The following is a 13,031-nucleotide window of genomic DNA, read 5'->3' as shown; positions in this document are numbered from 1 at the left end:
GATAATTGCGTCTGGGGCTCAACATATGTGATGGTGAGGCAGGAAAAAATTCTCACATTTTTTAGTATAATTTCTCTCATATGTTTCTTATAACTTCATGGCACCAACACCAGCACAAGAGAAAGAAAAGAACTGTAAGTGGGCTAGCTCCTTTCTATGTTCAGAAGTGTACTCGCAAGTTCTATTTTAAATACCCCTATGTTATACATAGCATTGTACATTGTTTTGTATAATGCTAATATTTGTAAAGTTAATCATTATAGAACTTAAAATACATAAATCACCAATATTATTTTGCTTTGTTTTGGGGAAATTCAATATGCAACTATAACACATCCCCAAAATAGAATTAAATTCAAGGTAAGTCACATTAAAATATATTTCACACACATTATTCCATTCATTTTATTAACAACCTAGTGAGGGAGGATGTTTTCATTGCCATTTTGCATATAAAAAACTGAAACATAAAAATTTCAGGGACTTATTTAAAGTTATGGTTTATAGTTAATAGTAATAGTATATGTGTGCATGTGTAGTCTCTTCATAGTGACTGACTCTTTGCAAGCCTATGGACTGTAGCCCGCCAGGCTCCTCTGTCTGTGGGAATTCTCCAGGCAAGAATACTGGAGTGGGTTGTAATGCCCTCCTCCGGGAGATCTTCCTGACTTGGAGGTTGAACCTGTGTCTCCTGCCTCTCCTGCATTGCAGGCAGATTCTTTACCCATTGGAACACCTGAGAAGCTCCAGTTAGTAAGTGGACCTAGGGGAAAATGCCAGCCTTGTACCCCAGGGCCTAACATTATCTTCCCTCCACAGTAGGGCTCCTCTGCTAACTTAAAATTCAGTGCACCTGGATATTAACCTTGAGTAAATCAAATAATGTAGTTCTTTAATCTTCCTTCCAAAAAATGTTTATAGCTGAGACTCATCAATGAGTAACATACGGATAATGTATTCCCTGTTTTCTCCCTGTGTCTTTCTCTTAATTATAGTTTAGCAATTGAAAGACAGAAGAGTAAAACTGACAGTGATGGGAATCATATTCAATTAGTCTGAAAAGGTAAACAGCTGCAGTGTTCAAATCCTTTTAGTATGAGAATGTCAGACTTACAAAATTGCAATACACTGACCCAGTTTTGAATAATGAAAGAGAAGTTGAATTAAAATTTTAAAGCTTGGGCCATAGAACATGTGGGTCCTAGGAGACACACAAGAATTTCCCTTTAAGAAAATGGGCTACACATACTGTACAGACCTCTATTCCGGTTTAAAAAGAAAGAAAAGGAAAAGAAAGTAAATTCAAAGGTTGAGTAACCTTTTTCTTATATTGGCATAGAGCTCAGCTGTGCAACAAGCATTGTTTGCTGTAGAACAACGCTGATTATCTTCTCTGTGGCCATGCTGGAGAAGCGTGGGAAATGTTACGTTACTCCTTTATATGCACATCAACAACTAACCAAACACAATAAACCTGCATAAAAATATCCTTAGAAAGATGTAGTATTTTGACTCTAAATTTATTCAAGGTGAGTCAAAATTTGCCAGTGCAATCAACAAAGAACTTAAATATACCTAATTAGTTGAAGAAACTGTGGTACAAATTTATGAGTATCTCAGATGCTTAGCGAATTTATTTATTCTTTCTCAGCAATAAGGGGTCATTATATAACTTTCACATCCTGTGATGCATTTTAGGTCATTCAATAAGGCGTCACTGTATAACTTGACACACTATATTTTAGGTCATTCCGAGGTTATTTCTGGTTAAAGTCCTGTTGTATTCCCCCACCCTCTTCATATAATTCCCATTCTCTCCAAACCTCTAACCCATTTTCTGTATCAAGAGCTAACTCTGTCTCTCACTTTACTGAGAGAGTGGACTCTGCCTTTCCGTCTCAGCTACTCTCCTTCTCAACACCTCCTTGTATTTCGGCCTTTCTCTCTCTTCAATATTCAGTATTTCCCAACCCTGGGTGCACATTACAATCATCTGGAGAACCCTTTTGTGTACCTGGTCTAGACTGATTAGTTAAGACTCTGGACTGAGAACGACTGACCTAATCTTTGCTCAGAGAAGAAACTTCCTTGTTAAATCCAGGTTTTCACTTGTGGTGCTTCCTCAGGGGCACTGCTTCCTGAACCACCTCTCTTTCTGAGGTTCATTAGTCTTCTCCAGTGGTCCATTTTCCTGATCCCACTAAGCCACTCAGTTCTATACCTCCCCTTGCACGACTCCAAGATTCTTTGTAGGTAGAGTGAATCCCTGAACCTCCATCCCCATCCACAGAATGTATGGCTATCTGTGGATGCTTCTTTTTTTTAACTAATTATTTTAATTGGAGGCTAATTACTTTACAATATTGTAGTGGTTTTTGCCATACATTGACATGAATCAGCCACGGGGGTACATATGTCCCCCATCCTGAATCCCCCACTACCACCTCCCTCCCCATCCCATCCCTCAGGGTCGTCCCAGTGCACCAGCCCTGAGTGCCCTGTCTCATGCATCAAACCTGGACTAGTGATCTATTTCACATATGGTAATATACATGATTCAATGCTATTCTCTCAAATCATCTCACCCTCGCCTTCTCCCAGAGTCCAAAAGTCTGTTCTTTACATCTTTGTCTCTTTTGCTGTCTTGCATATAGGGTCATCGTTAGCATCTTTATAAATTCCATATATATGCATTAATATACTGTATTGGTGTTTTTCTTTCTGACTTACTTCACTCTGTATAATAGGCTCCAGTTTCATCCACCTCATTAGAACTGATTCAAATGCATTCTTTTTAATAGCTCAGTCAGCTTTCTAATACAGTTGAAATGGCTTCAGAAAGTCATACTTCAGGACTTGCCTGGTGGTCCAGTGGTAAAAACAAATCCCCCTTGCAATGCATGGGACATGAGTTCAATCTTTGGTGGGGGAACTAAGATCCAACATGCTGCGGGGCAAGTAAGACCACATGCCTGAGCCCACGGGCCACAGCTACAGAGTCTGTGCACCACATGGAAAGACCCCACATGATGCAACTCAGACCTGACACAGCCAAATAAATAAATATCTTTTTTTAAAAAAAAGAAGAAAATCATATTTCCAAAAGCCAAAGAAACCAGAAGAGACTTTAGCCAGAAGTAAACATTGATTATGCCCTAAGATACAAAAGAAGGATCTCCCTAAGGATCATATCTTACAATTGCAGCCCTCTTCTCAAGATCAAATGCATTCCTGCTAAATATATGCGATATGAAATTCATGCTGAGAGATTACTTTTAATGGACTTCTTGTTTTTTTCTTAACTAGTGAGTAAAATCCCTATTTATTAAGATTTGTCAGTGCAGTTGACAACATGTACACTTACGGTGGGTCTTCTCACCACATCTAGAACAGAATGGAAAAGCCATGTCATGAAAAATGGAAAAGAGTGGTTTGGGAGCAATTATCCTCTTGTCTGTCAAAATGAGTGCCTTTTTAGGAAACGTGGTTCCCAATTGTTGGTTTCCTGCCATCCTGTGTTCTAAGGAAAATTATCCATGGCTCATTTAAAAAAAAAAAAGTGCTTTATAGCACTGAGATAAAATTTTACATGGATTAAAATGATTTTGAGTATTTTAATCGTAATTCATCCAAAGTCAATGTCACTATGTATTTTTTAGCATTTTCAAGTCTTTTAGTTGTAGTCAGCAAATTAATAACGATATAGTAAATTTAAACAATAGACATCAGCATGGTCTTTTTCCAAAGTGCTTAAGATTTGATTTATGGCTCTTACCCAAGAATCATCAAGAAAAATTGATTCGTGCTATAGCAGAACTCAGTAAGCATCTTCTTATTTCAAACAGCAATTTTATTTTATAGACAGAACCACTTACTCTTGGAATATTTGTTTCTTCAGTAAAGATTTCTGAAATTTCCATTTATCGGTCTTCTCTCCCCAAACCTAATCATCCCAACCTCATTCCAGATGTCCTACTTGTGTTTTTCAAAAATGTACTTGAAAACTAATTGCCACATCATGTGGGTATCGAATTAAATAAGTGATTTCTCTGTGGCCAGTTGTCTTCTGGAACATGAGGAGTAAAGGAAGCCTGGGTCTGCCAAGAAGCTTAGGGGGAGAGGGGGTAACTGGGTTCCACTCTCCAGGACTGTGTTTGTATTTCTTTGTTGAAAATCAAATCATAGTTGATTTCACTAAAAAAGCAGCAAGATGAATGGTTAATATTCAGTCTCTAATCATTCATCCAACATAAAAACCTAAAGGTGAGCTCTGGTAACCTGTTTTTGTTGTTGTTCAGTCACTAAGTCGTGTCCAACTCTGCAGGCCCATGGACTATAGCCTGCCAGATTCCCCTCTCCTTCACTATCTCCTAGAATTTGCTCAGATTCATGTGATAACCTGTTCCCATTTACTGAATTGAAGGAGGTCATATTTGTGTTATTGGAAGGAATCTTAGGTATAACCCAGGGGTGAAGGGATACATGTATAGATAAATGTAAAATGTGTTTATATTTTTAATTTATTTTTATATTTTGTCATATATATTTTAACATTTCAAGTCATCTGAATTCCAATAATTCAGAATGTATCATAATTTGAATTGAAATTGCCCAAAGATTGCCTACTTTATTTTCTAAGAGAGAAAACAAATTTTTTTTCATTTATTTTTATTAGTTGAAGACTAATTACTTTACAGTATTATAGTGGTTTTTGCCATACACTGACATGAATCAGCCATGGATTTACATGTGTTCCCCATCCCGATCCCCCCTCCCGCCTCCCTCCCCATCCCATCCCTCTGGGTCTTCCCAGTGCACCAGCCCTGAGCACTTGTCTCATGCATCCAACCTGGGCTGGTGATCTGTTTCACCCTTAATAGTATACTTGTTTCAGTGCTATTTTCTCAAAACATCCCACCCTCGCCTTCTCCCACAGAGTCCCAAAGTCTGTTCTGTACATCTGTGTCTCTTTTTCTGTTCTGCATATAGAGTTATCGTTACCATCTTTTTAAATTCCATATATATACGTTAGTATACTGTATCGGTCTTTATCTTTCTGGCTTACTTCACTCTCTATAATGGGCTCCAGTTTCATCCATCTCATTAGAACTGATTCAAATGAATTCTTTTTAATGGCTGAGTAATATTCCATGGTGTATATGTACCATAGCAGAACTGCCATATGACCCAGCAATCCCACTCCTGGGCATACACACCGAGGAAACTAGATCTGAAAGAGACACGTGCACCCCCAGTGTTCGTCACAGCACTGTTTATAATAGCCAGGACATGGAAGCAACCTAGATGCCCATCAGCAGACGAATGGATAAGAAAACAAATTTTTAAGTACATTAGCCCCATAAACTAATTTCAGAGTTACTAAGAGGTAGGAATGAGTTTTAAGAGGTTGACATGGCCATAGTTTATTCAATAAGCACCTCTAAAGTAGGGGTCAGGAGCTCTATATGTTTATAAAAGATGCAGAAGACATTCTGAGAATTGCGATTGGGGTTATTATACAAAAGATGAAAATGATTTTTCTATTAAGTCATTTCGTAAAGCTTTGCTCCTCAATGAATCTATATTAATACAGTTTTAATATGCTGAAAAATTTAGTATAAGGATGGATGGACTGGAATTTAGTATATGCACATGAAGGAACAAGAACTGTCCTTTAGTCAGATATTTGAGCACTAGTAGAAGCTGAGTTTGCCTCTGCCATGCTGCACCAAAAAGTGACAAAAATTCTAGTCTTTCTTTCTGGTGCAAACGTTCCTTTTGGCTGTAAAAAGTAGTGCTCTGATTCCATTTATCCTGAAGCTGTTGCTATTCATGATCTCATTATCACCTCCTTAAACTTGTTGGCCAGGCTTGGTTTCTAAGAGCATATGCAGTTTTAACAGTGGTGCCAGAGGGTCTCTTTTATTATATCTCTCCCCTTTGTGACCGTGGTCAAATCTGAGTCAGAGGAGAGAGGATTCCAGAAGGATTTATCTGGTAGAAATGGAACAGATAGTATGCCTCTTACGTTTGAATATATTAAGACAAATTCTATAGCTCCAGTGGTAATTGAGTTTGTGATATGTGGAAAAATAATCAGAAAATTGAAGCAATTGATAACTATGGAAAAATTTTAAGGTTGTTCAAAGGAAAAAGTATAGTGGTGGTAAGCCACAGTCTTGTTTACAAATGGTATTTCCATACCACTGGATGCTGATTTAACCAAAAGTTTGACATAACTATATTTGGGAGGATAAGGAAAGGAGATGTGTGTGTGTGTATGTGTTTGTAGGGTGTTGTATAAAAGAATAAGCTGACATGTTCGGTATAGGGAGCCATTATAAGGATCTAAGATTGAGAAATAGAGAAGTGCTTTTTAAGTATTTAAGAAGTGCTTTAAAGTGAATCATAGGAGATTCAGTTAAGAGTTTTAAGCAGCTGCCTAAGGAGAGGAAATTTTAAATATAAGTATATTCTTAACTTTATAACGATTTTACTTTGATTTTATTTATTTTGGCTGTGTGGGGTCTTCATTGCTGTGCGGTCTTTTCTATAGTTGCAGTGAGTGGGGCCTATCTTCTAGTCGTGGTGCACGCATTTCTCACTGCAGTGGCTTCGTTTCTGGAGCTTGGCCTCTAGGACCCATGGGCTTCAGTAATTGCAGCTCCCAGGCTCTAGCTGCTGCTGCTGCTAAGTTGCTTCAGTCATGTCCGACTCTGTGCGACCCCATAGACGGCAGCCCACCCGGCTCCCCCGTCCCTGGGAGTCTCCAGGCAAGAGCACTGGAGTGGGTTGCCATTTCCTTCTCCAATGCGTGAAAGTGAGAAGTGAAAGGGAAGTCGCCCAGTCGTGTCCCACTGTTAGCCACCCCATGGACTGCAGCTGACCAGGCTCCTCCGTCCATGGGATTTTCCAGGCAAGGGTACTGGAGTGGGGTGCCAATGCCTTTTCCGCCCAGGCTCTAGAGCACAGGCTAAGTAGGTGGTGAACAGCCTTAGTTGCTCCGCAACTAAGAATCCCACCGATTCTCCAGAACCAGGGATTGAACCCATGTCTCCTGCACTGGTGGGCAAATTCTTTTACTGAGACACCAGGGAAGCCCCTACTTAGGTTTTTAAAAACAAAATTTTTTAATGTAAATGAGAAACCAGGCACTGGATACCATGCATGTAGGTATCTCTTGACAAGTATTTTGTGATGGAGAACATAAAAATGGGGCAGATGCTGAAGACATATGAGGAAGGGAAAAGATTGTGGTCTGCATTTCTTGTTGATAGGATTGAAGAGTAGGAATAGAGAGATTGATAACACAGGAGAAACAAAACGAGATCAAAGAAGTCTGACTCAGACCTAAGGCCAAAATGAAGACATTTGCCTATGAAAAGTTAAGCATATTTCCTCCATTCTAAGACAGAGGTTGAGGCTGTGGCCAGGGGGTGGAAGATATTTAAGAAAAAAGGATACTTAAAGCCGAAAAGTGGATTGAGGAGGGAAATGTGATAGGGTTGCCAGGCAATCCTGAGACGTTATTTGACATTGGCAATCATAAGTTTAAAATGAAACCAAACAGCTGTATGATATTCCCCAGCAGCATAAATCAGTTAATGAGCAGGAAGGGGAAGGGTGGAAGGGTGGAGCCACTGGGTTTGGGGTTTTGACAGGTGAATACAGTGACGGAGCAGAAAAGCCAGAGAGTGACCGTTTTTGCCTAAGTGTGACAGTGCTAGTGGACCAGGGAATCTAGGCTGCGCGAGGAAGGAAGTGAAAACACAAGATAACCGAGGAATAGTGGCAGGGTTCGTCAATGAGAGTGTCAGTAAGCATGAGAAATTGAAATCATGGGGTGTCATCACTTCCAACAATTGAGCTGGAAGGTTACCAGGGGTGGTAGAGAACTAGCAAGTGGCTCACCTCCCAGAGATGGGCAGGTCTTGGATTTGACACTGGGAGTAGAAAACTAAAGTGAAATTCAAGAAAAGACCACTGAAGGTGAGGTCGAGGAACCGGAAAGTCAGGATCCAGAATGCTGAAGTGTGCAAGAATGATCACTGGGAGTCGCGCGTGAATGAGATCGGTCACCAACATGGCCGCCGGGAGGGCGGAGGCTGGGTGACTGGTTGGTAGGAGTCTCAGAGGGGTGAGGCGTTGCCAGAACAAGGGTGACATGGGTTGAAAGCAGTAGCCCGGAGAACAAGAGGGTACCTACCCCAGCTCCAAGCCCTGCGGTTCAGGGGATACTGGGAGAAAAGATGTTCCTTCACTCGACAGGACGGCTGAGGAAGGAGTGTGCTCAGGGGATGAGTCTCCATGAACGTAAGGAGGTGAAGGGCGCATTCAGAGCAGTCAAGGAGGTGAGTTAGGAAGTTAAGGGTGTGTGTGCTGGATTCTTGACTGAGAACGCCCGTCGGCACAGTGGGGAGGCTTAGCGAGGGAGAGGGACGTGTGGGGACTTGAGACCAGATATGTGTGAATGGGAATGAGGGTTATCAGATTTCACAGGAAGCTTGAACTTTTGATAGCGGCTGAGGTAAACAGAGATGAGGGACAGAGTGAATCAACTCTGAGAGTTTCTTCTCAGCAGACGGGCACTGGGTTCTAGCAGGGTGCCCACACTGGTAGCTACAGCACCACAGTCACTGTTCCTCCCACGGCCTACGTGGTTCTAGCCGTTCTAGGAGGCATTCACCACCTCCTCCCCCAGCTGTCAGTGTCTTTACTTTGGGGAAGGCGGCCTTAAAGATGATAACAGGGTGACACTGTGTGGATATGAGAGAAAGAACCGCAAGTGGCAGTCATGACTGTCTCACCACTCCCACGAGTAACCTGGACAAATCTTGTAACTTCTGTGAATCTCAGATTCCCTGTTGAAAAAGAATTTGAGATAGCCCTCTAGGTCCTCCTCAGGCTTAACCCTTGTGATTACAACATGAAATGCAGTAAGATATGCCTGTAGCCCTTAAAATGAAAGATTTCAGCCCATGTAATCAGACAGAAATGCTCAAGGATATTAGACTTAGAAAGAAGCATCCTTGATGGGCTTCCTTTCTGTTGTTGTTCATTATTTTATTTTTTATTGGAATATAACTGCCTTACCATATTGTGTTAGTTTCTGCGTTACAATGAAGCGAATCAGTCTTGTACATAAATATGTCCCCTTGCTCTTAGACCTTCCTCCCATCCCACCCCCATTCCTTTTTGACATATGTGCTCTGCTGCCATTTGTGACTGAGATGGACAGAATATATATGATTATATATTCACATGTACATGTATTCGCGTCCCTGGTGGCACAGTGGTAACGAATCTGCCTGCCGATGCAGGAGACATGGGTTTGAACCCTGGGTCAGCAAGATCCCCTGGAGTAGGAACTGCCCTCTCCACTATTCTTCCATGGAAAGTTCCATGGACAGAGGAGCCTGTTGGGCTTCAGTCCATGGGGTCGCAAAGAGTCAAACACAACCAAGCATGCACACGTGTGTGTGTCACAACTGTCACATTTTTTGTAGTCCTTTTCTTCTTTCATTCATCTGAGGGTGGGTAAACCTATTTCCATGAATCAAGTCTGTCACACAATCTTGGATGTGATGAAGGAAGCTTCTGTTTCACCAGCACAGGATTTATACAGTTACTGACATTTCAGAAAAATAACTTTTAATTATGAGATTTAAAAAAAATCATACCTAGACTTCTTCACCTCCCATCCCCACATGTATGCAGACATTTGGGTGCTCTGCAACACTCTCACCAAACAGCATAGGAAGAAAGGGTGGAGACCAGCTGTGGGTGGTCTTCTGTATCACAGGTGAATTCTACCATGGTCCACATTTACACATAGATCAAACACACAGCCCATTGTGAACATCTCAGAGCGTGAGGCAGGCTCTCTGGTCACCTTAGCATCCAGTTAGTTATAAACTTAGACAAGCTACTTTGAAGGATGTCACATACAGAGGAAGAGAAATAGTAGATGCAAATGGTGAGTTCATCCTTGGTAAGAGTCTAAGCCAATCACTGCCTCCCAGTTCCCAATTAAAGGAAAACGAATGAACCTCATACAGGGAAGCTTGTGTGTGAATGTGTGTGTGTGTGTGTGTAGTCATTTCAGTTGTGTGGGATTATTTGTGACCCTATGAACTGTAGCCCGCCAGGCTCCTCTGTCCATGGATTCTCCCGGCAAGAATACTGGAGTGGGTTACCATGCCCTCCTCCAGGGGGTCTTCTCGACCTTATGCCTTATGTCTCTTACACCTCCTGCATTGGCAGGTGGGTTCTTCACCACTAGCACCACCTGGAAAGACCACATGGAAGCTTAAACCCGACAAACATTAAAAGTCACATGATTGATGGAAAGAAGATGAAAAGCAGTTTGGATTACCACATTGGAAACAGAGATGAACCGGCAGCTGGTTGTATTACCATATCAAAGAGCAGACGGTCCCAGTGATAATTCTTGGGCAAAGTAGATTCAGGACATTTTCGATTAAGTCTTTTTAAGCTGCATCACAGTTCAGTTGCATCTGGTATATATTGTGGCCTGTTTGCTCTAACGTTGCAACAGTGTGAAATCCCCAGCTTTGGCAGTGGCAGCGTGTGGCTCTGGGTGGCATCTGTAAACCAATGACACTTCCAAATTGTACAATAAACAGAAAATACTTTATAGAAACAATAATGAATATTGGAATGACTTCATTTATCTAACCAATTGAGCTAGACTGTCATCATGAAATGAGTCCTGGAACAGAAAAAACTAACACGAAGAAATAGCTTCTGTTGTGTCCTGAGTTTCCAAAACTTGTCTTCTCCTAGTGCAAGTGGTACCAAATAGAGTCCTCACAAGCTCTAGACTTTTTGATCGGTGAATTCTCGCAGGGGGATTCTCAATTAACCACAGCAATACTGAAATTAAAGGTACATGACTCCAGAGTTTGGGGACTTTTTGTTTTCTCTCCTTGCCCATCCTTTCTTACTTTTTGTTGTTTTTGTTCAGTTGCTAAGTCATGTCCAACTCTTTACAACCGCATGGACTCTAGCACACCAGGCTCCTTTGTCCTCCACTGTCTCCTGGAGTTTGCTCAAATTCATGTTCATTGAGTTGGCGATGCTATCTAACCATCTTATCCTCTGTTGCCCCTTTTCCTTTTGCCTTCTCAGCATCAGGGTCTTTTCCAGTGAGTCAGCTCTTTGCATCAGATGCCCAAAGTATTGGAGCTTCGGCTTCAGCATCAGTCCTTCCAGTGAATATTCAGGGTTGCCTGGTTTCATCTCCTTGCAGTCCAAGGAACTCCCAAGATTCTTCTCCAGCACCACAATTCAAAAGTCCCCTATATTTTTTCTTATTTCCTATTATCTTAAATTGCCCTCTGTTTCTGCTCAGATTATTATGTTCTTTAAATGTCCTGACAGTATTCAAGACTTTGTCAGTGCATAATATACAGACAGTGATGACTCTTACTGTCTCTTTGGTACTGGAAAGGTCATTTGCTATTTAACAACGTCAACTGACAGAAATGCAATTCTACACAAGAATGGAATTTGTGGCTTAGCGTGAGTTTAATATGGTTGATAAAAAGCGAATGAGGACAGTTTGTAGATCCTCCCAAGTTGGTGTTCAAAAGTTTAATTTTATTCCATTTAATAAAAAATTAATTACCAGATGCGTGTTATGCATGAAGAACATACAGGTACACATGGATGCAAAGGTAAATATAGCAGTGGCCTTCCAAAAAATAAGTCCATATCCTCACCACCAGATCCTATAAAGATGATCTTATCTGGAAAAAAAAAAAAAGGATTTTATCTCACAAAAGCTCCCTCTGATTGCCCTCAGGGCACTCAGGCCCGATCCTTACCCTAAGCAATGCCGCCCGCTCCTCTCCGTTCTGCCCCCACTTGCTGGTGGAGGATGCGGGCGTCTGGGGTACTTTTCTGCTGGGAGTTGCTTTTAAGCACGTAATCTGTGGGTTTTATTTATTGTTCCCCTCCCAGTCAGGTTGCCCTCCGAGATTCGAAAACTTCCCCCATACCTGCCAGTGCGAGGGTTTCCTGGTGTTTGGAAACTTCCTCTATTAAGACTCCGTTCCCGGGACGGATCTCCATCCCTAGCTCTTTTGTCTCTCTTTTTATCTTTTATATTTTGTCCTACCTCCTTTCGAAGACAATGGGCTGCTTTTCTGGGCTCCTGATGTCCTCAGCTAGCGATCAGAAGTTGTTTTGTGAAGTTTGCTCTGTGTTCAATTGTTCTTTTGATGAATCTGTAGGGGAGAAAGTGGTCTCCCTGTCCTATTCCTCCACCATCTTGGCTCCTCCCCCACAAAAAAAGGATTTTAGCAGATGTGATTAAGAATTTCAAGATGAGATCATCCCAGATTATTCTGGTGGGCGCTAAATCCAAAGACATATGTCCCTGTGAGCAACCCACAGAGGAGAAAGGTACAGAGTAGACATTCATAGGAAGATGGAGACAGAGGCTGGAGCGATGCAGCCACAAGCCAGGGGATACCTGGAGCCACGAGGAGCTGGGAGGGGCGGGAAGATTCTTGTCTAGAGCCTTCCTACACGGGAGAGCCATGCCAGCCACTTGATTTCAGACTTCTGGCCTCTAGACCTGTGAGATAATACATTTCTGTCATTTTAAGGCCCCAAGGCTGTGGTAATTTGTTAGAACAGCCCTAGAAAACTCATAAAGCAAGCAGAAATGAAGAGTTTATAGTATGTAATCCATGAGACCTATGCAGCATTAAAGGCCTTACAGTATAGGAATGAAGGAAACTTGTTTCAAATAAAGACAGTTGGAAAGGCCTTTTGAAAGAGGTGCGCCTTGATCAGAGGACTGGAAATTTCAGGACATAAGCGGAGTTAAGACAGAGGGAGTTAAGAAAAATAAAATATCAGAGTAAATCTGGGTCTTGAGAAAGGAAGTGATATCATCCAAATTTCTAATGCCTTGAGCACTTAGCTGTGTTCAGAAATGCAGAAAGCCTCAATCTGGCCAAATAGAAAGGTCCTTTGTTGCTCGGTTTAGATTATAGAGA

At 41.5% G+C, this 13,031-nt stretch overlaps 1 protein-coding gene across 2 annotated transcripts in view; it reads left to right on the top strand.

Moving 5' to 3' along the window:
• FBXL7 (F-box and leucine rich repeat protein 7) overlaps positions 1-13,031 on the top strand; it is a 421,304-nt gene that overhangs the window by 270,167 nt on the left and 138,106 nt on the right. The window lies entirely within an intron of this gene.

The sequence above is a fragment of the Cervus elaphus genome, chromosome 25, assembly GCF_910594005.1.
Source record: "Cervus elaphus chromosome 25, mCerEla1.1, whole genome shotgun sequence".
NCBI lineage: Eukaryota > Metazoa > Chordata > Mammalia > Artiodactyla > Cervidae > Cervus > Cervus elaphus.
Note: the sequence above shows the minus strand (reverse complement) of the source record. Positions and strands in the feature narration are given on the sequence as shown.